Consider the following 25,799-nt stretch of genomic DNA (forward strand, 5'->3'; position numbering starts at 1 on the left):
CACGTGCAACATAGCGGAAAGAGCCAGGGCTCTCGATTCTGCGCTGCACTTGTGGGCCGTGTGACCTTGGGCAAGTCACTTCCTCTCTCTGAAACGCTGTCTCCCTGTCTGGTAGATGGAGACGCGAGTACTCATCTCACAGAGTGCTCCTAGGTATTAAACCAGCCGATGGATGACAGCTCATAGAGCACAGCAAATGTGAGTCCTTTTCTTTGGGGGAAATGAAGATTTTTCCCAGGCGCTCACCTCTGGATTAACCTCTAAGAGCCCTCGGGGGCATTGAGTACATACAACTTTATGCAGCTGTAACTTTACGTGCCCCTTTCTTGCTGTTGGTGGGGGACGGGGTGGGAGGGTGGGGAGAGGGGGGTGGGAAGCATTCGACCCTCGCGTCTCCTTAGCGCTGTCCGTGCTACGGCACTCTCCTCCGCTGGAGAAGAAACCCATTTCCCCATCTGAACAACTCCAAGCAGAGCCAGCCCACACAGAGGGTGTCTGTCTGGGATACCTTTTGAGGTGTAGTTATTCACTGTGGTTCTCGAAACATCTGGTCCCTTCCGGGCAGACCAGATAGGGATTAAAGAGCAGAGAGGCCTTTACAGAGCCGTTCCACTGAGTGTGGTCTCTGACCAGCCGCAGGAGCAGCATCACCCAGGAGCTGGTTAGAAATACAGAGTCTCGCAGGGACGCCTGGGTGGCTCAATCGGTTAAGCGTCCAACTCCGGCTCAGGTCATGATCTCACGGTTCGTGAGTTCGAGCCCCACGTCAGGCTCCGTGCTGACAGCTTGGAGCCTGGAGCCTGCTTCAGGTTCTGTGTCTCCTCCTCTCTCTGCCCCTCCCCTGCTCACGCTCTGTCTCTCTCTGTCTCTCAATAATAAATAAACGTTAAAAAAATTAAAAAAAAAAAAGAAGTGCAGAGCCTGGGGCCCCACCCCCTGCCACATCAGCACCTGCGTTGGACGGGGTGCCCAGGGCATTCTGGGCACATCACGGTGTGAGTAGCATGGCACTGACACCTGTCCCCTCTCCCTCAGCAGGTGTTCCAGCCATCAGTGCCTCTGGGCTGAGCTCCCTTGATGGGGGTGGGGTTACCTGAGGTTCATCCTGGGTGCGGTCTCCGGCCGTGGGGGTAGGGAGTGAGGAGGGGGAGCACGGGGCTCTCTGGGAGCCCAGCAAGGGGTGCCAGGTGTCTGGGGCTGAGTGAGCTGAGGGTGCCCGCGGAGGGCTGGCCGGCAGGAGACACTGGGGCAGCCTGGGCGCGGCCACGGGGGCAGCCACCCACCGCTCAGAAACCACTGCGCATTTCCAGCCCCTGGCCCTGCTCAGGCCTCCGATGGAAAGGAGCCCCGCTGGGCCCTGGGGAACATGCCAAAGTGCCTGTGTGAGTGTCCTGGGGCTTCTAGGACAAAAGACCACGGACTGGGTGACTTGAAACCACAGGAATTTATTCTCTCACGGCTCTGGAGGCCAGAAGTCCAAAATCAGGGTGGCCGGCTGCCCCTGCATCGCAGGCTCCCTGGGAGAGGCCGTTCCTGGTCGCTTCTGGTGGCTCCCGGTGGGCCCGGCTATGGCCGTCACTCCATTCTCTGCCTGTGTTGTCACATGGCCTCCTCCCCTGCGTGTGTCTCTGTCTGCCTCCTTTCCTCTTCGTTGAGGACCTCAGTCAGTGGATTCGGGTCCTATTCTAATCAAATATGAACTTAATTAGCCACATCTGCAAGGACCTTACTTGTAAATAAAGTCACCTTCTATGGTTTGGGAGGGGCATGAATCTTGAGGGGGCATGAATCTTGAGGGGACACCATTCAAGCCACCACAATATCCAACAGGACTTCTCTATCTGCTTTCTTTCTTCGTTGGCTATTAAGGGTAATCTCGAATGGATTTGAAATCTCCCTCCTCCCACGGAAGTCTCAGCACCGTTTGAATTTTGGCTGTGAGATTGTATTTAATGACTGCGGACAAAGGAGGGAGATCTGGAGGACAAGCCTCATTAAATATTTATATTTAGTAATAATTTGGTTTGCAAAACTGCCTGGGCACTGGCAGAAGCTGAGGGTAGCCTTCCTCCGATACCGTTTGATACAAAGGACACAGTTAATTATCTCTTGCCAAATGTAATAAAGCTCTAGAAAGTCCTTCTCTGAGCAATGCCTTGAGGGGCCTGTGTCCCGTGGGTACCTTTCCCGGGTCTCAGCACCTGCCATGACGGCCACCATCGTCTTGACTTGGTGAGAATCTGAGCCCAGCAGGTGGGGGGTGAGGTTGCCGCCCACGCGCGTCTTCCGGTGGCGTTTCTTCACCTGTTCCAGTCTCCCTCACTTCATCTCTGAACTGGGAATTAATTTAGTCCGCAGATACGTGCCACACGCCACTATGTGTTGGCTGCTGAGCTTTAGTGGTGAGCGAGGCAGACACGGTCTCTGTCTTCACAAAGCTCCCCTTTAAATAAGAGACGCGATGACAAACACGTCCATGCAGTGTGACACCAGGTGGGGGGAGGTGCCGTAAAGAAAGGGATGACAAGGTAGGTGTATGGAGAGTCTGGCGGTCTTGCAATTGTTTTATCTGAGCAATCAGGGAAGACTGCTCAGAGGAAGGGGCATTTGAGCGAGGGAAAGAAGTGGGACTATTTTGGAGGAAGGGAAATCCAGGTGAGAAGCCCACAGGTGCAAGGGCCCCGAGGAGGGTCCTCGCGGGGGGACCAGAGTGGGTGATGGGCAGGGAATGAGCCAAGAGACCAACGGAGTTGGGGGCAGGTCACAGGGGCCCCGATGAAAGAGACCTCGGCGCTGTGGCGTTTTAGTTTCCCTGCCTCTGGTTGCTCTCCGGGAGACCCCGTATCCTGACGGAGCGTGAGCAAGGAAGCAGTTCGTCCCTGCCCTCCTGCATTCCTGCGTTAGTCCTTCCAGAACTGCGCTCCTGCGGGGGTCAGTGGTGAGCAGGGGAGTGGTGATCCATGGTCCTGCCCGTGGATGCTCATGGCCCAGCACAGCCTGCAGGCTTCAGTCGACTATTTGAGTAGAAAGGTCCCCATAAAAGAGTCGGTCCCTAGGGCCTTCCTGGGAAGAGCAGGTGTGGGGCCACTCGGCCGTGGGGGTCCCAGTGACACATCTTTAGTTTTCATATTTTTATATATGTGATGTTCAAGTCCCTGCCTGGTTCTGAAAGGACTTTGAGGCCTTATAATAAAAGGCAAAGATAGTGACGAAAACCTGAACACCAAGCAGACAAATCAGTGGCCAGATGCACCCCACCGATGTGTCAGTCGGCCACCTGCCCCCCACCTCCCCTCACCCAGTCCCAGCAGTGAGCAAGGTGGAGTAAAGAGGCAGGCTGAGTCTGACCCAATCCTCAGACCCCTTCTCGCTGGCAGAAGGTTCCGGGCCATAAGGGAACTTTGATTTCCTTAACGGAGAGTCAGAGCATCAGTGCTTGAAAGGATCCTTATGTACTCGGGAGGGCTGGAAAACGGCTTTGTAAATTTTTTTTAATGTTTATATATTTTTGAGAGAGAGAGAGAGAGCGTGCGCGTGCATGTGCAAGTGGGGGAGGGGCAGAGAGAGAGGGAGACACAGAATCCGAAGCAGGCTCCAGGCTCTGAGCTGTCAGCACAGAGCCTGACGTGGGGCTTGAACCCACAAACCTTGAGATCATGACCTGAGCCCAAGCTGGATGCTCAACTGACTGAGCCACCCGGGCGCCCCTGGAAAGTGGCTTTGAATAAGCCAGACAGAGCAAGCTATGCCCTGGAAAGGGAAACCGAGTCTCATGAGCCTTGCTGAAGCCACTGACCACAGGAATGCTCCAGAGCCTTCCTGGAAAGCTCACCGGACACACGCTGTTTGGGGGGGAGTGTTCTGGGGTTTAGTGCTGAGGACCCCGTGGCAAAGCAGGCGTGTGACACAATTTGGTAACCGCTGTGACAGGCGGCGGTGACATCAGGGAGGACCTCCAAAGCCCAGCTGAGCTCAGAGTCTATGAGGCCCGGGAGCGCTGAGGGGTGTCCTGCTTCCTCTCCTTTGGACGTGAGCACCCCCATTCCCTCTGGGAACCTGCTCTTCCTTGCCCTGTGCTCTGGGACGGATCAGCACGCCGAGATTCAGGGGACAGGGAAGCCAGCTTTGTGAGCTTCCAGGAGAAGAAGTGTCTGCAGGGCAGGGGCGGTGGGGGCAGGACGGAGGATTCCGATCGGGACAGAGCGTCTGTGCCGGAGAAAGCAGACAGCTACTCCTCTGAAGTCATTTACACTTTTACAGCTTCACTCTTGCAACCCCCCTGGTCAGGGCCCCGCTGCTGGGTCGCAGCGTTCACGTCTCTCCTTCTGAGCTCAGCGACTGGTGGCGGGTTGTGTCCCTGAACTGTACAGACAGGCGGACCCGGATGGCCCCTGCTCTGGGAGACGCGAGGGCTCCCGGAGCCCCGTCCATCACTGCTCGCAGCTGGCACTTGGAAATGAGAGACCAGTTCCATGTTCCCAATCAATGTCTGTCTGCCATCTCTGTCGATAACTGCCGGGCGGTCCAATCTTTCCCCTGACGGAAAGGCACCCGGGGGGTCAGCCTGAAGACGCTCTGGAGGGAAAAGGCGGCCGTTTGATTCAGAGCCTCCTCGCCGGGCTGGAATTAAGTTGGCTTTTTCTCTAATGAAACTGACTCCAAGGGTCTCTGTGTGCCAGGGACTCAATAGCGCTCAGGAGAAGCACTGATGAGGCCCGATGCAAGCGTGCACACAGGCAGATTCCCACCCCCCACCCCCCATGATGCTTGCAAGGCGCTGCGAGCCCCCTAGGAAGCACGGATGGCTCGGCACGATGTGGAAACCGTAGCAGGGACTCAACGAATGCCGAGGGATGAGCTCCTGGTCGCCGCCTTCCCCATTGTTCCGATGGAGAGACCAAAGCATTAAGAGGCCTAGAAACTCACTCGTGGGTCGAGTTCCTTCCAATGGTTCTCATGATTCATGAAGCAGCAAGGGCCAGTCCCTGAAGGGGGAGGTACTGGACGGGTTACGGGTTAGGGGCTCTCCCTTTCTGCAAAGCTCTGTCCTGGAGTCTTGAGCTCCAATTCCAAATAACCAGAAGAGAGATTCTGATTGGTCTAGGCAGGGACAAGTATCCGTGGCTGTCCAATCAGCTGTCACCACGGGTCTCCCGGGCCTCATCGGGTGCAACAGACTTCTGCTGGGTAGGGGAGGGGGCAATTCTCTGACAATGGAGGTGTCCCCTGGGCCACTCTAGTTCAGTACCCCCAAAGTAACCCCCAGATTTGGGAGTTGCTTGCCTTGTGGCTGGGTGACAAGTTGGCTCAGATTTGTGGATCAGCGTGGGTGAGAGTGAGCAAACGGGGTTATCAGAACTTGGGGGTGAGAAGTCCATGCAGAAGAATGCAGGGACTTCTTTTTTTCCAGAAGCGTGGAGGGCAGAGGTGTCTCATGGAAGCTGGGAAATGACCGTGTGGGCAGCCACAGGTGGGAGGGCCCGGTGGCCAGAGGGTAGGTGCCCGCAGCCCTGCTCTCTGCTCTGGACATGGCCTGGGTCGAACGCTCAGTGGACCCCATGTCCCCGATCTCCACTCCCAAACCTGTCTGTGTGCTCGTGCCTTGGTGAGTTCTCACACCCTCATTGGGGGCACAGCGCCCACCGCACGTGGTGTCCTCCCATCAGAATCACGGCCCCGTTTCTCAAGTGCCGTTATCTCCTGGAAGCCTCCTAGGGTCCTCCATCAAAATGGATCATCTTCCCCTGGCAAGCACCCTCGATGCCTTGGGCTCCTTCTCCCAACAGGTACTTACAGCTTGTCTTACTCCTTCCCCGAAAGTCTCAGGAGCCTCCAACACGACCAGGCCTGGTGCCTAGGAGGAGATAAGATTGAACCTGAATTTCAGATTGGATTTTTAAACTGGACTGACTTACTGTGACTAGAAAGTGATGCAATCTGCTGGAGATGTTGTTAAAGGCTCATACATTCTGGTTGCAAGACCAGAAAAGCCACAGATAACATCGGCCAAGACAAGATAGAAGTTGATCCTTCCTTCTTGTGAAAGAGGTCTGGAGGCGGGAGTCCGCGGCTGATGTGCTTGCTCTGCTGCTTGGGGCTACCAGGGACCCGGCTTTCTACCCCGCCACACTTAGAATGTGACCCTTGTCTACAGGCCCAATGTGGCTGCTGGAGCTCCAGCCAACACAACAATGTTCTAAGCAGTAGGATGGGGGAAGAGGAGACTTCCTTTTAAGAATTACTCCCAGGCATGCTGCAAACCACTCCGTCTTCTGTCCTCCTTGGCCCAACATTAGGCCCATCACCGCACCCAGCTATGTCAGTGAGCAATGGTATTCTGTTACTGAAGTAGAAATAAAGACTGGTGTTTACTTCTGTGGCTGTTTCCACTTCGGACGGGGAAAGGAGGCTGGCAAGAGTTCTATGGAAAACAGTGACTGGAACAAGTCACCTGCATCACTCTCTTTCCCCGTCGAGGCTGAGAAAAAGGAATTTAATGTCTGCTGGGGAGGCCATGAATAAGGTTGCCGGATAAAATACAGATGCCCTCCTAACAGAATAATCCTTTAGTATAAGTATATCCCGAACAGTACATGGGCTATACTTTCCCTAAAGATGCCTTGTCGTTGACCTGAAATTCAATTTAACCGGCTGTCCTGTATTTTCATCTGCTCAATCCGGCAGCTTAGTTGTGGGGGGAGCTGGGAAACACTCTGGAGGTGAAGGAAGCTTCTGCGTGGAGGGGAGGAGATGCTGGGGTGGCGGCGGGGGGGGGGGCGGTGCGTCGCAGTCTGTAGGCCTTGCCCTGGTGCCGGGAGATCGCCGTCCCCCTCCCCCGCTTGTGCATGACGGTCTTCTCCCCGGTGCCCGTGCAATGGGTGGTCTGTTAAGGCCCCTCCGAACTCCTCCACTGGCCAGAAAACGCAGAGGCAGTGCGTTTATCAAAGCCCGCTGATAAATTACATATGTACGTCCAATTACTTGGGATTTACATACTATTCCCTTCCACGAATGCTTTGCAGGAATTTCGCAGACTCGGCTGATGAATTACATCCGTGGTCACAGTTTCTTAAGATTTATGCTCCTCCCAGTTTCTTAAAGGATTTGGAGGTACTTTATAAAGTTCACCTCAAGGAAAAATCACAGGTCAATCACACATTAAAAAAAAAAAAAAAAAAAAAAACCCAAAAAACCCGCCCCAGAGCAAAAGCTCCTTGGAAGAAGGAGAGCGAAGGATTTGGGGTCCGTGTGGAGTGAGCTCTGTGCTGACGAAATGTGATTTGGCAGTGGGGCGAGACGAACGTTGCCGCTGTGCCCACAGATCTTGATTCAGCGCGTGGAATTCAGTTCCTGCCAAAGATAAATCGGGGCGTGAGGATGAACTTTCAAAGGCGACCCTGCAGCTTGAAAATGCCTGTGGGCTTTTCCCTGTATCCTGGGTCTCCTGGCTGGCGGTGGTCACGGGATGACAAGCCTGCAGGAGTCCCGCTTGCTCAGTCTCGGTGGGTCATGACAGACAACCACCTGGGAAGTTCCCAAACCTCAGGAGGCCCAGGCCACCCCCCAGGCCATTACCTCAGGGGGTTTGCAGGTAGGGCCCAGGCGCCGGGATGATGAAACTCCCCAGGGGACTGTCCACCTGGGAGTCGCAGAAGTAAGGGATTCGCTTTCATTTTCGGGGGGCGGGGGAGGGATCCGAGGCTCAGGCAGGGGGCTGACTCCTTCCGGTGTCACTATTAAAGCTGAGACCTTTGGTTCTCTGGCTCCTGACTCCCTGCAAACTCCGTATCCAAAATATTTTGTCGATGTACAACTTTCCCGCTTCGGGTGAAAAACCCAGAACCACTTGCTGACCTCAGGTGGGGGCAGAGGTGGCCGTATCACCACATCTCCTGTGTGCCAGCCATGGTCTACTGTGTGCGCTGCGTTACTGTATTTATTTATTTCTTTTTTAACATTTATTTACTTTTGAGAGAGAGACAGGCACGAGTGGGGGAGGGGCAGGGGGAGAGGGAGACACAGACTCCGAAGCAGGCTCCGGGCTCGGAGCCTTCAGCACAGAGCCCGACGCCGGGCTCCAACTCACGAGCTGTGACATCATGACCTCAGCCGAAGTCGGATGCTCAACGGACTGAGCCCCCCAGGGGCCCCTACTTTCAGTCGATTGTCACAGGTAAGCCTCACAGGAGCTCTGCCACGGAGGTACCCAACCAGCGAGGAAACCGAGGCCCGGAGAGGGTGACTGGCCCCAAGCCACAGATCTGGCGAGTGATGGAGCCAGGATGGGAATCCCACCCCCCGCCCCAAGCCTGACTCCAGACCCTGTGCGTTAGCCACGATCCCCGCCCCCTCGCCCCCCACCCGTGAAACTCCTCCCATCCTTAGAGGCAGCACTTCCGGATGCGGTGAGCGCCCGAGTCCCCTGCATCACGTGAGCCAGCGGGGCTGGGGTGGGGCCGAGGCTGCACATTTCCAACGAGTTCCTGGTGCTGCCTCTGCGGGTCTGGGGACCACGCCTCGAGTCGCAAGGGTGTAAAGCGTTGTCTCCGTCATCACCGTTGTCTTCGGTTGTTGTCTTTTGCTTGTTTGTTTTGGCTTCAAAACCGCTCGCGGGAAATGAGTGGCCCCGGAGCGCAAGTTTGGATTTTGTCCCCGGTCCCCACCTGCATTCAGCAAGGGTCACTAAGACTTCGTAAAGGTGAGATTAATCAAGAGCAGTGCAACGGTACTGCGTTTGCATCTAGATTTCTCCTGACCTTTGCTATGTAGTCTGACAGCGAGGCAAACCCATGAGATGTTCTCAGCTGGGTTTATAACTGTTCGAGTAGGTGCCCGAATCAACGAGAGAAGTCAGCCCCTCGCTCAGACAAATTGGAATTTTGTAGGGGCTCCCATACTTGCCGATGTCTTGGTTTGAGTTCCTCTTAGAGCAGAATTGAGACAAGATTTGGGTGCAAGTAGGTGCTTTGGGAGGTGATCCGGGAAGCTGGGTGAGGGAGTGGGGGGGGGGGTAGGGAAGGGTAAGAATAATTAATATCCATGGGGGTAACGATGCTGGGTAACTGGGTGGGGCCCACCTGGGCCGAGCCTCAGGGCACTGACACCTGCCATGATTAGCTTGAGGAAGCAGGGGCATCACGGAAGCTGGCCTGTTTCTAGAAATGAAAAACCAGCAGGCACTCTTGGTCAGCTTGAGAAAGTAGGGGACCATTCCTCAGATGATGCTGTTGAGGCAAAGCTGAAGGACCGGATGTGCGTGTGTTTGGGGGGCCTAAAATGATTCAGTGTTGGTGTCCGTTAAACTTCAGTTGTTGAACAAGACATGGTCAGTGGGACCTCGGCCTTCCCGGAGCTTTCGGCTGATTTGGTGAGACATCGATCTGATACATGCCCACAGGGTGAGCCTTTTTATCAACAGCAACTTCTTTGTGATCATTCAACAGCAGGACTGGGACCAGGGAGAGGGGTGTGGGGGCATCTAGGGCACAAACTTTAAGGAGGCATTCACTTCTTGGGTCATGCAAGTGTGCCATTAAATGACCTCGCATCTTTGTGGAAAATCAATGGGTTCTCTAAGGGTCTATTTCTTTTTTTCTTTTAAATTAAAAAAAAATTTTTTTTTCAACGTTTATTTATTTTTGGGACAGAGAGAGACAGAGCATGAACGGGGGAGGGGCAGAGAGAGAGGGAGACACAGAATCGGAAGCAGGCTCCAGGCTCTGAGCCATCAGCCCAGAGCCCGACGCGGGGCTCGAACTCACGGACCGGGAGATCGTGACCTGGCTGAAGTCAGATGCTTAACCGACTGCGCCACCCAGGCGCCCCATCTAAGGGTCTATTTCTTGAATCTATTCTGTCTGTGTGTCTGTCTGTCTGACCTCGTGTCAATCCCACACTGTCTTGAACGTCGTAGCTTGATAGTAAGTCTTGAGATCAGGCAGTGTCAGTTTCAAGTTTTCTTTAAACTCCTACCGGAAGTCCCACCCGGCTTTCTGCAGAAATGGGCAAGCTAATTCTCAAATTTGTATGCCGGTGCAACGGCTCTAGGAAAGACGCTCTTCGGTCTGCATCACTCTCCTTCTGCCTGACGGTCTTCCTTTAAAATTTTGTTTTAATGTTTATTTATTTTTGAGAGAGAGAGAGAAAGAGAGAGCTGGGGAGGGGCAGAGAGAGAGGGAGACAAAGAATCCGAAGCAGGCTCCAGGCTCTGAGCTGTCAGCACGGAGCCCGACGCGGGGCTCGAACTCACAAACCGGGAGATCATGAGCTGAGCCGAACTCGGACGCTTACCCGACTGAGCCCCCCAGGCGCCCTCTACGGTCTTCCTTTAACATTTACTGCAGTGCAGGGCTGCTGGCGATGAATTCTGTCAGCATCTGTATGTCTCTGTTTCATTTTTGTTTTCGAAAGGCATTTTCCCTGGGTATAGAATGATAGGCTTAGTTTTCTTGTTTTCTTTGGTACTTTAAAGATGTTACTCTGGTGTCTTCGGCTTGCATCCCCCTCCCCCCACGCCCCCCCCCCCCGCCCCCGATGAGACACGTGTTGTCACCCTTATGTTTGCTGCTCTTGACGTGATGGCCTTCATTCCTTTGGCCACTCTTACTTTCTTTTTACTTATCCCTTGTCTTATGCGACTTGGTCATGATGTACCTTTTAAACATATTTCTTGGGTTTGGTGTTTATTGAGCTTCCTGGTTCTGTGGGTTTATAGTTTTCATGAAATTTGGGGAAAATCCCAGCCGTTCATTTTCCAATCCTTTTTTTTTTCTGTGAGGCTCCGCCCACTTTTCCCCCACTCGCTTCCCTCTGTGTGGTTCATTTGGTTAGTTGCTTCTGTTATGACGTCACATTCCCTGGTATTTTGTCTAGAAGTGTCTAATCTGCCATTAATCCTACTCAGTACATCTAACAGTTTTTGTCTATCTGCTGTATGTCATTGACAGTCTGGATATTTTGTCTTTTTTTTTTTTTTTTAAGAGCAGTAGGTTTTATTATAGCAAGAAATTAATTCCCCGGAAGATCACCTTCGGTCTGTTGTGGCTTGACTTTAGACTTTCTTTTTTTTTTTTTTTTTTTTTTAAAGATTTTTTTTTTCAACGTTTATTTATTTTTGGGACAGAGAGAGAGCATGAACGGGGGAGGGGCAGAGAGAGAGGGAGACACAGAATCAGAAACAGGCTCCAGGCTCTGAGCCATCAGCCCAGAGCCTGACGCGGGGCTCGAACTCACAGACCGCGAGATCGTGACCTGGCTGAAGTCGGACGCTTAACCGACTGCGCCACCCAGGCACCCCCTTTTTTTTTTTTAAAGATTTTTTTTTCAATGTTTATTTATTTTTGGGACAGAGAGAGACAGAGCATGAACGGGGGGACTTTAGACTTTCTTGGGGGCGACTGTACAGTGGCCCCATACTCTACCGCCAGAGTGGATTTTGTGGGCTGTCCCCTGAATAAGGGCACACGGTGCTTCTCCATTCTGGTTGGCTCGAACCCCACTGTCTCTTAGCCCCGCGCAGTGTTAGACTCTCCACTCACCCCTCACTGTTCTATGCCAGACCTCACAAAAACTTGCCCCGTGCTGTGCATATGCAACTTAATATTCAGCCCAAGACTAAAGGGATCCCTTGTGTAGATTTCTCGACCTCCTTCTGTATTCAACTGTTTCCTGGGAAGTTCTCTGCTCTGCATATTCCCGCTGCCTTAGGTGACCGAATGCCAACTTCTGTTTCCTCTGTCCACTGGGAGCACCACTTTCCTGTACCAGGGTTTGTAAAGGTCCCCCAGTCAGGGAGTCTGGATGAGCGCGGGGCTTCCCTATGTGAAACTTCTCGAAGGTCACAGCTCTGCCCTGTCTGTGGACACAGTCGCTTCTTACCAATGCCTAGTTCTGCAGTCTAATTCGACACACCGGGAGGGCTGGACCTGGGAGTTTGGTGTTCTCTTTTCCTGTTGAACGGATCCCAGCTCAGCGTTTGGAGCAGAAGGGCTGTGTCAAAGTCTGAGCAGCCCGTGTCATCCTGCCTGGAAGTGCACAGCAGTTTCAAGAGAAGCTTCTAGAGGTGTTCCCAGAGACGCCGTTTGAGTGACATCTAACTGCACAAAAGGATCTCTCCGGGCTTCCCCTGGTGGCGGTCCTTTGCCGCCACTTTCAAGGGCCTCCAGCACTAGCGTCACTCTGGGTGATGAGAGGGGATGAATCCACCATCGCCGAGATGCTGAGCCCATGTGTCACCCACCCCGCCTCTGATGAAGGGAGCCAAAGAGACAGGATCTAAGTCCGAAAAACAAAAGTCTCACGGAGAGAAAAAAAAACAGTTTTCTTCCACAATTGCCGTCTTGGTGGCCTGAGACGCGCTGGACCCCGGAGTCATTTTGGAAGACGACAGGGAAGTCAAGGACAGGGCAGGGACCCCCACCAGTGGCGGTGACTCCCTGGGACAGTGGGATCTTGCCATGTTCACTGTGGCCCAGAAGGAGAGCAGTGACTGTGTCCACTGGTGGTGTTTCAGGGACCCCAGGGGGGACTTTTGGATCTCCGGGCTTCCACGGAAACCAGCTTGGTCAAGATAAGTGAATTTTCAAACCAGTTCTAATAATGTCTATCTACCCTTTGTTGAGTGGCTACTATTTGTGGACCACCTGCAAATTGCTTTTACACGTATGAGGCAAGTAGGCACTCTCTCCATCTCCTTTCTCCAGGTAAGGAAGTGAGACGTCAGAGAGGTAAATGAACCTGTCCAAGATCACACAGCATGTTTGTGGCAGTAGAGAATGGGTGAACTGGGACACGAGGTTGCCCTCTGTGTTCAGTGTTTAATCTTCTTTTTTTTTTAAAGACGTGTTTGCTAACTGCACAAAGTATCTCTAATGTTTATTTTTGAAAGAGAGAGAGAGACACAGATAGCGAGCAGGAGAGGGGCAGCGAGAGAGAGAGGGAGACACAGAACCCGAAGCAGGCTCCAGGCTCCGAGCTGTCAGCACAGAGCCCGACTTGGGGCTCGAAGTCACGGACCGTGAGATCGTGACCTGAGCCGAAGTCGGACGCTTACCCGACTGAGCCACCCAGGTGCTCCAGTGTTTAATCTTGAAAGTGTTTCTAGGTCTAAACATGTCGTTGAGGGAAGGGAAAAACAAAGACTTAGCATGTAATCAAGTCCTTTAATGAAAATGACCGAGAGTGTATTTCATGGAACTTTCCAAGTACTTTCCTTTTTCTTCACATTTTCTCATCCCTGAACTTTGGATCCATCTGGCACCGACGGCGTGTCATAGCTGCACTGGTGGGATCCTTCTCTTTCCTGGCATAGTCTGAAATGATAGCGTGCCTTGTACGGTCAGCAGGTTTTCCCCGTAAAGGGTCAGGGAGGAACGACTTGAGACTCCGAGAGCCCCGGGGTGTCCATCACGACTCCACCCTGCCGGCAGTGTCGTTTGGAAGTGGCCAGGGACGCTGAGTAAACAGGCGCCCCATGTTCCGGTTCGGCGTTGTGTACGGAAACCAAGGGAGGGCAGATTTGGCCCGTGGGCCACGTTTGCAGGCTTCGGACCTACGGCGTCTTGGGTTTCCTGAAGCCCGACGACGAACAACAGCCACAGACGGCGGCAGTAACAGCACTTAGAAGGTGTTGAATCCGGAATGCTCGGCTTTGATTTCAGCCAAGCGTCACCGCGACCTGATAGGGAGATGCTGTTATTACCCCCGTGTTTTCAAAGGAGAAAACAGGTTCAGAGACGTAAAGGTGTCTGTCCCGGGTCATCAGCAGCGAGTTTGGGGCCTGCCAAGCCCGCTCCCGGGGACCCTCGAGACGCACTCTCACCTGGCTTCAAGTATTCACGTCTAGCGCCTTCTGTTGTCAAATTCAATGAAGTGCCAGGTGGTCGCAACAAGAAGGGACACCTGCCTTTGGAGGAACAGCCACCTCTCCGTGCTGGGTTAAGAACTGTGGTTGTAAGAAGAACAGAAAATCAAACAGCTGACTGCGTGGGTGGGGATTAAGAGGCACATGGCAGCCAAAGCATTGGGATTAGTGACAGGGACATCAGGGACACTGGTTCGGTGCCAGCACAAGAGTCTGGCCGTTTACCCACGAACCTGGTTTCTGGTTTCCGTGAGGCAGGCCTGCTGTGTGCGGAAGACACTGAAGGCCGATGGGTCCCGACCTCGAGGCAGCTCAGGCTGCTTGGAAAGCAGGCCCAGAGACACGGTATTTCTCTTTGGCCGCCGCAGAGTCACGGACACAGCCTGGGAAGCACACCCAGGAGGGCGCGGGAGAAGACGCCCGTGTCTGGGGAAGCAGGTCACGAGGTGATTTCCTTTTGACTCCGAAGTGTCGGGGAGGGGGGCTGCTAGGCAGTCAGTGCTGGGGTTTGCCGCTTTGCCACTTACTAGGCGTGTGACCCTGGGCAAGTCACGTCCCCCCCGGTGCCTCAATTTCCTCTTCATCTAACTCCTTGTCGAGTATTGCCCGGCACAGAGTAAGGGCTCGGCAAATCTAGTTGGATGGAGAAGCCACGGTGAGAAGTCACCTGACATAGTATATATTGTCCCAGGTGATGAGCTCTTTTTTGTATTTTTTTTAATGTTTATTTATTTTTGAGAGCGAGAGAGACAGAGTGCGAGTGGGGGAGACGCAGAGAGACAGGGAGACACAGAATCGGAAACAGGCTCCAGGCTCTGAGCTGTCAGCCCAGAGCCCGACGTGGGGCTCGAACTCATGACCCGTGAGATCATGACCTGAGCTGAAGTTGGACGCCCAACCAGCTGAGCCACCCCGGCTCCCCAGTGAGCTCTTTTTAATATAGGAGATCTAGCCTGGGAGTCTGCAACTTCATCTCTAGATCGCGGAAGGACGGACCCAGTTTTCCAGTTTGGGTCCCACTTCTGTGCGGCCGTGGCATAAAATAGGCGGAAACCGCACGGACTCAGGAGACAATCTGAACCTCACGGACGCTGTTACGAATCTTGGACAGCCCATGCTGTCCAAAGCCAAGTTCAAATACACAGACTTTGGTCACCGAGGTCATCGCTTTGGATGCTGGTCTCTGCCCAGCCGTGTGCTCTCAGCGAGATCCCTTGGTTTCCCCGGAACGTGAAGGGAGAAGACACCGACACTCGCCTTCATGGGTTGTTTTGGGGCTCGTCCACGGGGAGCATGCCTGGCATCGGCTCTCGGGAGGGCTATTATTACTGTTTGTGGTATCCCTGTTGCTGATTTGATAAGGTAACACGCGAACCGCAGCGCCCGGCCCAGAGTGCTTCATAAATGGCCGCCATCGCTGTCATGACTATTATTCTCTGTGGTGGGTGTGATCGAGGCCAGACACCGCCACGTGGCCCTAAGGCGCAGAAGTAGCTGCAGAAGCTCAAACAGCACGATTCATCCCATGATGTCAACACGAGACGTGGCAAGTCCCACCAGGAAGGGCCTGGACTTGGAGAAGGCAGTTTCATGCGGTCCTTGTGCCCCGGGCTGCAGACCTGCCTCTCCCGGTGACCGCTTTCCCACCATCGTCCCCGGGCTGTGATCCTGCCAGGACCAGAGCAAGCCAGAGGACAGCAATGCCTGGCTGGGATTAGGAGTCCCTTAGCCTGGGGGGGGGGACTCAGGCTTGTTTAATCGGAAGGCGAGGCAGCCTGAGGAGGATTACTGCCAGGCTGGGCCTTGGCCAGTCGCCTGTCTGGAAGATTCCAGCTCCTCTGCCCGGCCCGCGTGGGAGCCTCTGCCTATTGGCCCCTGATGCCTGGTCCCGGCCGGCTCAGACCCCCAGCCTCACTCATCCTCCTCCTTCCCTGCCTCTCCCTGCAGTTGTGCTCTCTCCGGCCTCCGAGTGTCCATCGTGGCGCTTTCTATGCTATACCTGGAGGAGTTTGCCTGCTCCCTGGTCGCCCCCCCTCGGCCGTGACTCCTGAGGCTAGGTCTCCTCCTAGAGGAGGGGGGTTGGGCTCTGGAGCCTGGTTTGAATTCTGACTTAGTCGCCCCTCAACTGCTTCTGTTCAGACCCTCGGAATCTCCATCTGTAGAACAGGGATGATCACCATTCCTGCCTTACAGGGTTGTGTGATAGGTCTAAAGAACTCAGAACGTGACTTGGCTTATAGTAGGTGCTCAGTAAGCGCTGGCCGTTACTTTTACTCCTATTCTCATCTGCCTCCTCCGAGCCCAGCCAGGGTTGGCACAGGGCAGGTGTGTAAATTAGTAAATCCGCCTTTCTAGCAGAGACCTTGAGGTGTTCGTGATGAAATGGCTGCAAGGTGTGTTTTGTGGGTATTAGAACGAGGGATCATATCTTGTTGGTGACCCCCCCCCCCGCCTCCCCAGGGTGCTAAAGGGAATTTAGCTTTTCTTTCTCCCTCCCTAGATCCCCCTCTTCTTTCTTCGTTTCCCTCCTTCCCCCCCCCACCTCCTCCCTGTTCTGTCCTTTCCAATGTGAGCAGCAGGGCCGGGCTGTGATGATCACACACATCCTAGTGGCTGTTTCCGCCCTTTATCTTTGGACTCGGTTTCTAACACAGGAACTGATCCCTCAAAACAACCTCACCACCTGCTCTCTAGGAGCCCAAGAGGCCCCGCGTTGGGCCGGCACTCAGCGGATGCCTGCCTGCCCACCACCGAATGCCTCTGTCCTTCTGTTGTCCACGGGACACACGCATGCTCTGGGTCCCACACCAGCCCTCGAACCCATCCCTCATTGATTCCGGAATGTTTCTTTCAGGAACATCAGTGGCTTTGCCCCAGGGCCCCGTCCTCAGCAGACAAACAAGTCATTTGGTTATGCCTTGGGCCTGGCAAGTCCTATGACTCATGCGGAATCCAAAGGAGCTGCGGGTGGTGAGGTCACGAGCAGACAAATGTCAGGAGACTGGGAGGCCTCCGATGGCAAGCTTTGGATTTTAACTCTTCTGTGTTCCTAGCAGATGGCAGCCTCCAAAAGCACTCAATGAATGCCCACCCGGAAGACTTGATATGCATAAAGAGGCTTTGAAACAACCCTTGACCCAGTCACAAGCTTCCCTTGTGCAAAATGTGCAAGGAGATGGGTTCGTGGCCCTGGAGAGCGAGCCAGGCAGACCTGGGAGGAGGCTGACCTTCACCTTGGCATCGATGTCCATTGGAATCACTAGTCTGACCGCCCGACCAGGATCCCTGTGGGGAAGCCAAGGACCCAGGCTTTGCAGCCAGCTGGTGCTGGGTTTAACTGTGATTGTGCCACCTACCTGGCAGCCTCTTAACCTCTCTGAGCCTCAGTTTCCCTCCCCACCCCCAAAACATGGGATCGTAGTAGTACTTTACTCCCAGAATGCTTTTGGGTGCTGACACACAGCAGATACGTTACGAATTATTATTATTTCTATCGTTGCCATTCTAACTTCAAGACCAACCTGGCTAAATTATTTAAAGCACACTTTCAGCAGAAAACTGAGTCCAATCATTATGTTCTTCCTGCTAATGGCCCTGCTATAAACAATTCCTCTTTCTGATTTCCTTGTCCTGGGCAGGGTTTCCTCTGAGTCAACCTGTAAACCAACTGTGTCTTACTTAATCCTCGTGGTCCAGCCACTCAGAGCAGGTTGAACGAGGACAGCTACTTGTCCCTGGCCTCCCTCCTCATCGTCAGAATGCTAACTGGTTGCATGGCTACCCAGACTAAGACTACATTCCCCAGAAGACCTTGCAGCTGGGAGGGGCTGTGTGACCACGTGTTAGCCAATGAAAAGTGACATGGACAAGTTCCTGGTTATGTCCTCATAGGAATGGGAGCTGCCCTCCGTTCCCTTTCTCTGTGCCAAGAGAGGGACGTGGTGGCATGTTTGATGTCATGTGGACAAGGGCTACACACTAGGGGAGGTGGAGAAATAAGGTGGAAGGCGTTTGGCACCCTATGAACCTGCCTTATCAGCCACGGATAGTTATTGGGGAGAGAAAGTAACTTTTTTTTTTTTTAAGCTGCTGTGACTAATGAATGCTGACCATCTTTCCATATGTGTTTCGGCTATTTGTTTATCTTCTTTCAACATATGTCTATTTAGATCATTTATCCGTGTTTTAATCGGGTGTTTTCATTGTTTAGTTGCAAGGAGTTCTTTAAATATTCTGGATATAGGACGCTTATCAGATATATGATTTGTATACATTTTCTCCTGTCCTGTGGGTTGTTTTCACTTTCTTGATAGTGTCTGTTGAAACACAAAAGTTTTTAATTTTGATACAGTACCATTTATTTTTTCTCTGGCTGCGTGTGCTTTGGCTGTTATGGCTAATAAAACATTGTCTAATTCGAGGGTAGGGTCTGTGTTGAATCTGTAGATCAACTTGGGGAGTATCCAAGTTTTTGACAATGTCAAGTGTTCTGATCCACGACCTTGGTATGTCTTTCCATTGACTCAGGTCTTCTTTGGTTTCTTTCAACCACGTTTTCGTAGTTTTCGGTATACATACCTTCTCTTCTTTTGTTACATTTGTTCCTAAGTATTTTATTCTCTTTAATACTATTATAAATGGAGTTACTTTCTTAATTCGAGTTTTGGATTGTTTATTGCTGATGTGTAGAAAACAATTGATTTTTGTATATTGATCTTGTATCCTGCAACCTTTCTGAACTTGTTTGTTAGCTCTAATAGTTTCATTTGTGGGTTCCTTAGGATTTTCTATACACAAGATCGTGTCATTTCCAAATAAAGATGGCTTTGCTGTTTCCTTTGCCTATAGATGCCTTTTATTTCCTTTTATTGCCTAATTGCCTGGTTAGGACCTGCAGTAGAGTGTTGAATATGAGTGGAGAGATTGAACATCTTGGCTTGTTTCTGATTTTAGGGAGAAAGTCAGTGTGTCAATATTAAGTATGATGATGGCTGTGAGGTTTTCATAGGTGCCCCTTATCAGGTTGAAGCAAGTTCCTTATGTCTAGTCTGTTGAGTGTTTTTATCATGAAGAACTTTTCCTGTGCCTATTGAGATGATCCTGTGGCTTTTGCCTTTAAATCTATTAATGTGGTGTATTATGTTGTTTTTCATGCGTGGCCGCTGAAATCTCTGCTTAGCTAGCTGACTGGCAAGCTAATGACTGGACAGAGATTTCCTTAAATGATTGGGACAGTGGGGTTCTGTGTGTATGTTGGAGAATATCTTCAACACTTGGCCAGGAAGTTGGACAAAACCTGCCTTAGATTTCTCTTCCTACTTGTGCTGACCTTCAAGGTTACACAGAGGTAAGATCATAGGGCTTCCTTGGGTCTTTCTTGTGCATTCACACAGAACTACGTGGTCTTCCAAATCCTCAGGAATATGTTGGAAGTTTTCAAAGCCTCTGTGGACATAGTCTCCAGCTTTTTATTTTAAGCTTTTCCATTATTGTTTGCCCCAACTGTTACTCACTACCACAGGCAGCCAGGAAGCCATTCAATTACTCCTAATAGTTTTGACGGATGCCCAGGCTTTTCACACTGGTCAAGGTTCAAGTAGGGTCAAATAAAGACAGCCTTGCAGTAGAATCATCCAGGGACCTACCAGACAAGTCCCATGATAACAGTTCTCTGGGAATGAGACTTCAAAGGAGCGCCAACCTTGTTTTGCGCCTTCCAGTGGCTCTAGACTACTATTTTTTTTTTACCGTGATTGCAGGCTATTGTTTTTCAAAGCTACCTCAGAGCTGGAAAGGAGGGGGTGGAAACAGAGCAAGTTAATATGCCATGAAACTCACTGTTCTTACTGAGATTCAGCCATTTTTCTTGAATAAATGCTCTCTGGATTTCTTTAAGCCTCTGGTTAATTTCCATAGTTCTTAAAAACATTTTTGCCAGTTTTTGTCATGACTTTTATAGAACAGAGAATCTTCAGAGATCCTTACTCTGCTTTTTTTTGGTTGCATTTCTATGGCCTCCTTTTATTCATTCTAAATGAATATCTACCTTTTTATTTAGGGTCAATGAATCTAAATATCTACCTGATGATGATAAAAGTCCCCCCCCCACTTTTTTTATGGAGCGGTGAGGGAGGAAGGGGACACCCGCCTAGACAGCCAGATCAGCCGAATCAACCCTGGCGATCAATGGGGTGACAGATGTCGCAGCCAGATCGCTCCCACATCCAAGTTTCCCCTTTTAAGTAAGTTTATTTCAGTAAAAAAATAAAGTGAGTTGAGGAAGTCAGTCTGAAAGGCTACATCTTGTATGACATTCTGGAAAAGGCAAAACTATAAAGATAGTTAAAAGATTAGTGATTACCAGAACTTCACAGAGAAGGGGTAGGAATGAATAGGTGGGGCACAGCGCAATTTTTAGGGTAATGAGACTGCTCTGTATGATAGTGTGATGGAGGATGTATGTCATTACTTATTTGCCAAAACCCATAGAACTGTTATGCAACACAGAGGGTGAGCCCTAATGCCAGCTATGGGCATTAGGCAATAGTAAGGAATCAAGATCGGTTATTCGGCTCTAACAAATGCATCACACTAATGCGGTATAATAATAATAGAGAAAATGTGTGTTGTACTCTCTGTATTTCCCATTTATTTTTTCTGTAAATCTATACCTGCTCTAAAAAACAAGGTCTATTAGGAATTTTTTAAAAGTGAGTCGACTTTAGGAAATATACTCCACACCGAATAGTGGGTGTTATAAGAGTATGGCAAAAGTCATGTGGGAGGCATGTGGGTGCTTGACATTTGGAAACACGATGAAAGAAATATGTATTACGACTGGGGTCTCTGCTGATGCAGAAAAGTGGAGAAAAGAGACAAATACATTGAGTAAAAACCAAAAATATTTTATGAATAAACTTGGGATCTCTTGGAACTGTCTATTCTACACCAGCTCTAGCTGGTTGTGAGTTTTCTCTGCTTTGAAGGTTAATAGCTTGGGAGGAAACAAGAAACAGTAAAAGGAAAGACGTCAAATAGAAAGTCTCCACTGGCCAAAGGGCAGACTCACCGGGAAAGGGAAGAAGAGACAGGTAAGAAGTATTGGAAATTTTCAATCAAACACGTTGGGGATTGTCAACACCATGAGCTGAATGGTGGTGGGTCTTCTAGCTTCCCAAGAATGGCTGTAGCCACCCAACAGTAGCCGGCCCTGTTATCTCTTTCTGGTACCATGGACAGCAGCCAAAACTAGTTGGGCAAAGGTACTGATGACTGGAAAGGCCAAGGGTTTTACCTTCATTCCATGGTGTCCGGGGGTGCATTAGGTTCTGCTTGGAATACAGGGGAGAACAAGGAGTCCAGCTCCTCCTGGGACTTATGACCCTTCCACACAGAGCTACACAGAGGTCCTGGAGGCATGATGGGAGTGTGCTGGTAGTTGGTCCCAACTGCCACTTGGCCAAGTCATAAGGTTAGTGACAGAACATGGCCCCTCTTGGAGTCTCCTTTCCTCTTCTGCAAGATGGGCTTGATCCTCCACTGACCCTGTGGCTGGACAATCAGTGAAAAGGCACCAGAGGATACTTCTCTTGGGTGTGGAGCAGTGGCTGAGGTGGCCTTGTTCAGTGCTGTGCCTCTGCCATATAGTTGGCACTTCAGCCAGTGCTCGAGGAAGAAGGGAGGGAGGGAGGGCGTGGAGGGAGGACAGGTTGCTCATATGCCTCCCTGTGCTCAGGCTACAGAGCTGAGCCCGGCACCGAGGAGCCCACTGCTGCAGCCCTCCTTCCTAAGCAGCCCGTGTCTCTCTTACAGGGTGCAGGGCCCAGGGGGCAGCCTTATCTGCACATGCGACTCATCATTAGCAGCAGCAGAGCTAAGAGGAGTGGTGGGGGCCCACCCCCGGGGCACGGGGCCCATTATAAGGCCCAGATTGCCAGGAGTCTTGGAAGTGCTCCTTTACCCCCACCTCTCAGCCTGGAGTTCAGGAACATTCCTCCCACTTCATTTCCAATTGCAGACACCTGCTAAGGCGAGTCCCTGGGGAGTCTGGTTTGCAGGAGGCTGGCTCTCAAGGCTTTTGTGGTGAAGTCACAGGCCCTTGATGTATTATTCAGGCTGGGTACCAATCAATGCCAGACGCCCAGCCATCCTGTGCTGGTCCCCCTGCCTGGACTCTGCTGTTTTGGAAGCAAGTGCTAAAATCCAAAGAGAAATTGCCTGCCTTTGTCTCGCTGCAGCATAACCTGGCACCAGTCACTGGGGAGGCTTGTTCCACATTCGTCTGATTCCATTGCTTCCAGTTTTCTTGCCGATTGTAATCACCCCCTGTGCCATTAGCTTTAGGGGGAGGGAGCAGCCTTTCAGCTGCAGGTATAAGGTGGGCTAGTCTTGCATTTGCTGCAATGTTGTATCTAGTTTTGTCCCCAAGACTGATTATTTGGGGAAAAAAATCAGAACTGACCTCCAGGCACCAGCCGGATACCTGGGAGTTACAAAGGGCTTGGGGAAACAATGTGCGGTGGGGGGCTGGGTGCTGAACTGGGAGTTGGGGTTCGGACCCCTCTGCTGGGACGACTTAGGACAAGTCACTTAGATCTGCCTTATAGATATGGCAAGATGTATGAGGTGAGATTAGTCCTGTCCACCCTGCCCTCCTCATGGGATTCTTATGCCCCTAAAATCCACCCAAGTGCACCTAAAATCCAGTAGAAATTTTGGCATCGTGCCCCGGGGCCAGGTCTGTTGTTCAGCAGCTGTGTGGCTTTGAGAAAGTGACTTCACCTCTGTCTCTCGGGTTCCTCATGTCTGCGATGGGGAAAATCATACGCCATCACAGGGTGGTGAGGGTTAAATGTGATCTATGTAAAGCACTCAGAACAATGTTTGGAATATAGGAAGTGTTTAATAAATGGTAGCTTCCATTATTAATAATAGTATTAGTAATGGATATTAATAACTGCTATACTCCAGGCAATGTACTGTCTCAGTTACATTCATGATCTAATCCGATCCTCGCAGAGTCTCAGAAGGGAAGTTTGGTGATCTGTCAGGAAACTGTCTCAGAGGATGAGATAAGCTGGAGTTTCCACTGCTCACCCTATAGATTATAAGGAGCTTTCCTGGTCTCGCTGGGGAAACAATCTGAAGAATATTTTAACAATCGCGCCATGATTCTGTGAGACCGTGCCCGCAGGTGCTCTCGCGACCTAGTGCACAGCTGGTCCAGCGCTGGAAGCGGACTTCCTAAGCCTGATGTCCAGTGTTCTGTTTGCCAAGAACTTCCCGGAAGTCCTCACCTAAGGTTCTCGGGGAGGCGGCCGACCACCGAGTTGCTTCTCCCCCCTCCCACCTCACCCCCAAACTCTCTCACATCCACTTGCCTCGTCCCCTTTGTAGTAGCCGTGTTATCATCTTACTTATGTTTATTTGTTTACCGCCCCCCTCGAGTTCCAGGAGAACAGGGACCATGTTTTAGTCCCCTCTGTGTCTTTGGGGCCTTAGAAGCATCCTCGCCACATAGTAGGTGCTTATTAAATTGAATGGGTGCTTGGCTGGAGGGAGGAGAATGGGTGGAGAATGGGAGGGAGAGGTAAGGTCTGGAGGAAGGGAGGAGCCCTTTGTGCTGGATGTCTGCCCTCAGCTGCCCCTGCTCCCTCCTTACCCTCCCCCTGCCCCCGAGGAGGCTGACTTGTGCGGATTCTGTCAACGGGTCCTCCTGAGCTCGGGCCTTCAGTTATAGGTCTGGCCAGTGGTTTGACCTTCGTGTACAGGTTCCATTGTGCTCAGCGGGAGGGACAGGGCAAAGTTGTTATTGTTCTGAAATCTCGCCCTCCCCCCTCACTGGGGCAGATGTGAGAGTGCCGGCATGCAGGCACTTTGTCACCGGGGGTGCTCGGGGGTGGGGTGACTTCTCACCGATAGCTCCCTCAGCACCACTGCCCAGGGGAGGAACCACCTGGCGTTCAGCTACTGCACCAGTGTCCTGCACACGGCGTCTTGACCGCTCTTCCTGGAGCCCTCAGGGTAGCCAGGTGTCTTGGGGGAGGCTTTGGTGCCGCCAGACCTGGGTTTGAATCCTGGCTGTGCCTTTGTAGCCGGGGGGCCTCAGGCACATCTTCGTCTCCTCCAAGGTCATTCCCCTCCTATAAATGGGGGTCGCAACAAGGCCATTTGGATGATCCTGTAGATAGGCTAGAAGAGCCGCCGGCATAAGTCACCTGTTTGCGGGTGTAACCTGGCCGATGGTCCTATAATTTACAACGCTGTTGGCAATGTCCCCCTGCTCATGCCTGACGTTTTTCCAGGTGGAGTGGAGCCCACGCCACTCCTCAGGCTCTAGAATCCAGAGCTCCAGACGCCAGCTAGAGAAGTCCGCATGTTCACACGACTGCTTTCCCCCTCCCTCCTGCCTCCCTCCCCACTCTCCCCCGCTGGCCCCACCTGTCTGTCTGACGAATGTTCTAACAAGGGTCCAGGGCTGCAGTGACCCCATCTTTGCCTGCCTTCACCGGTCACCACATCACTGCTGCCTCCTGCCTCGGAAATCAGTCCCATAGGCTTAGAAACATAAGCGAGCACTCATGGCTTTGACCCTGGCACTCCCAAACCCAGCAAATACTCCCACGTAGGGTCTCTCTGGGCAGGCCACCTCCTAGGCAGGGGCCCAGCGTGGAGCTCATCTGTGAGGCTCGGCCCTAGTAACTGATGACACCCATCCTCCCCTGATGGGTGTGACACAGAACGGCTGGCCAGGGCACCGTGGGGGGCCACAGGAGCAGCCCAGATGAGGCCCAGGTGGGTCCTTCCAGCCCCTCTTCATCATCGGCCCTCAGCTGCACACCCTCGGCAGATGCTGTTCCCTGTAGTTCCTTGCTGCCCCATTAGTCCAGACGCCCTCCCCGCCAAGAGGCAACCCGACGTTGTAGCAGGTGGGAAGGCCTCTTTACAAGGCAGGTATGATCAGATTGGCCCAGATTTTTTTTTTAATTTAAAAAAAAAAAAATTTTTAACGTTTATTTATTTTTGAGACAGGGAGAGACAGCATGAATGGGGGAGGGTCAGAGAGAGAGGGAGACACAGAATCGGAAGCAGGCTCCAGGCTCCGAGCTGTCAGCACAGAGCCCGACGCAGGGCTCAAACTCATGGATCGCGAGATCATGACCTGAGCCGGAGTCAGATGCTTAACTGACTGAGCCAGCCAGGCACCCCAGATCGGCCCAGATTTAAGCACATCAGCCTTAGAATACAAACCAAACTCTTGACTTTTGTTCACCGGGCCCCCCCGATTTCCCAGCTGCTTCTCCCACTTCTCCGCCCTGGTCTGTGCACCCCTACACCAGCCTTTTCTCTGCCCACTGCCCCCCCAGGGCCTGTGCCTGTGTCTCAGCCTGGAAACCGCCCCCTGGCCAACCCTGCCGTCCCATCAGATTCCATCCCAAATGAGGCTCCTGCTTTGCACCCTTTTGTGATTTCTGCTGCAGTCTTTAATGTTCCCCTGATTCCTTCCCCCCAGCTGAACCAAGAGGGCAGGACGTGGTCTCGCGGGTTAGGCTCTTCAGAAGCAGACACTGACACAGAACTTGGGCTCTGACATGTTTCTCGGGCATCGGCACCTGTCAGAGGAAGTCAAAGACAGCGGAATCAGGGGCGAGTCCAGCGCTGGTGTGGCAAGGCTCAGCTCAGCTGGCGGAGGCTGCAGACCAGCGCCTGGCACAACGTCCTGCCTTCAGCCCCAGCAGCTGGACCTTTGGCCCCAGCGTAGCTTGGCAGCCGATGCCAGCTGCGCCTGGAAGGCATGACCTTGTGAAGGACGCTGTCACAGCTGGGCAGTCCTTCCTTGAAGGGGGACAGGGCACACCTCACTGCACACCGCACATGCATCCACGGGGCTCAGCAGAGGGTCTAAATCCAGCCCAGAGGCCCCTGTGTCAGCCGCACC

The sequence above is a fragment of the Prionailurus bengalensis genome, chromosome A3, assembly GCF_016509475.1.
Source record: "Prionailurus bengalensis isolate Pbe53 chromosome A3, Fcat_Pben_1.1_paternal_pri, whole genome shotgun sequence".
Lineage (NCBI taxonomy): Eukaryota > Metazoa > Chordata > Mammalia > Carnivora > Felidae > Prionailurus > Prionailurus bengalensis.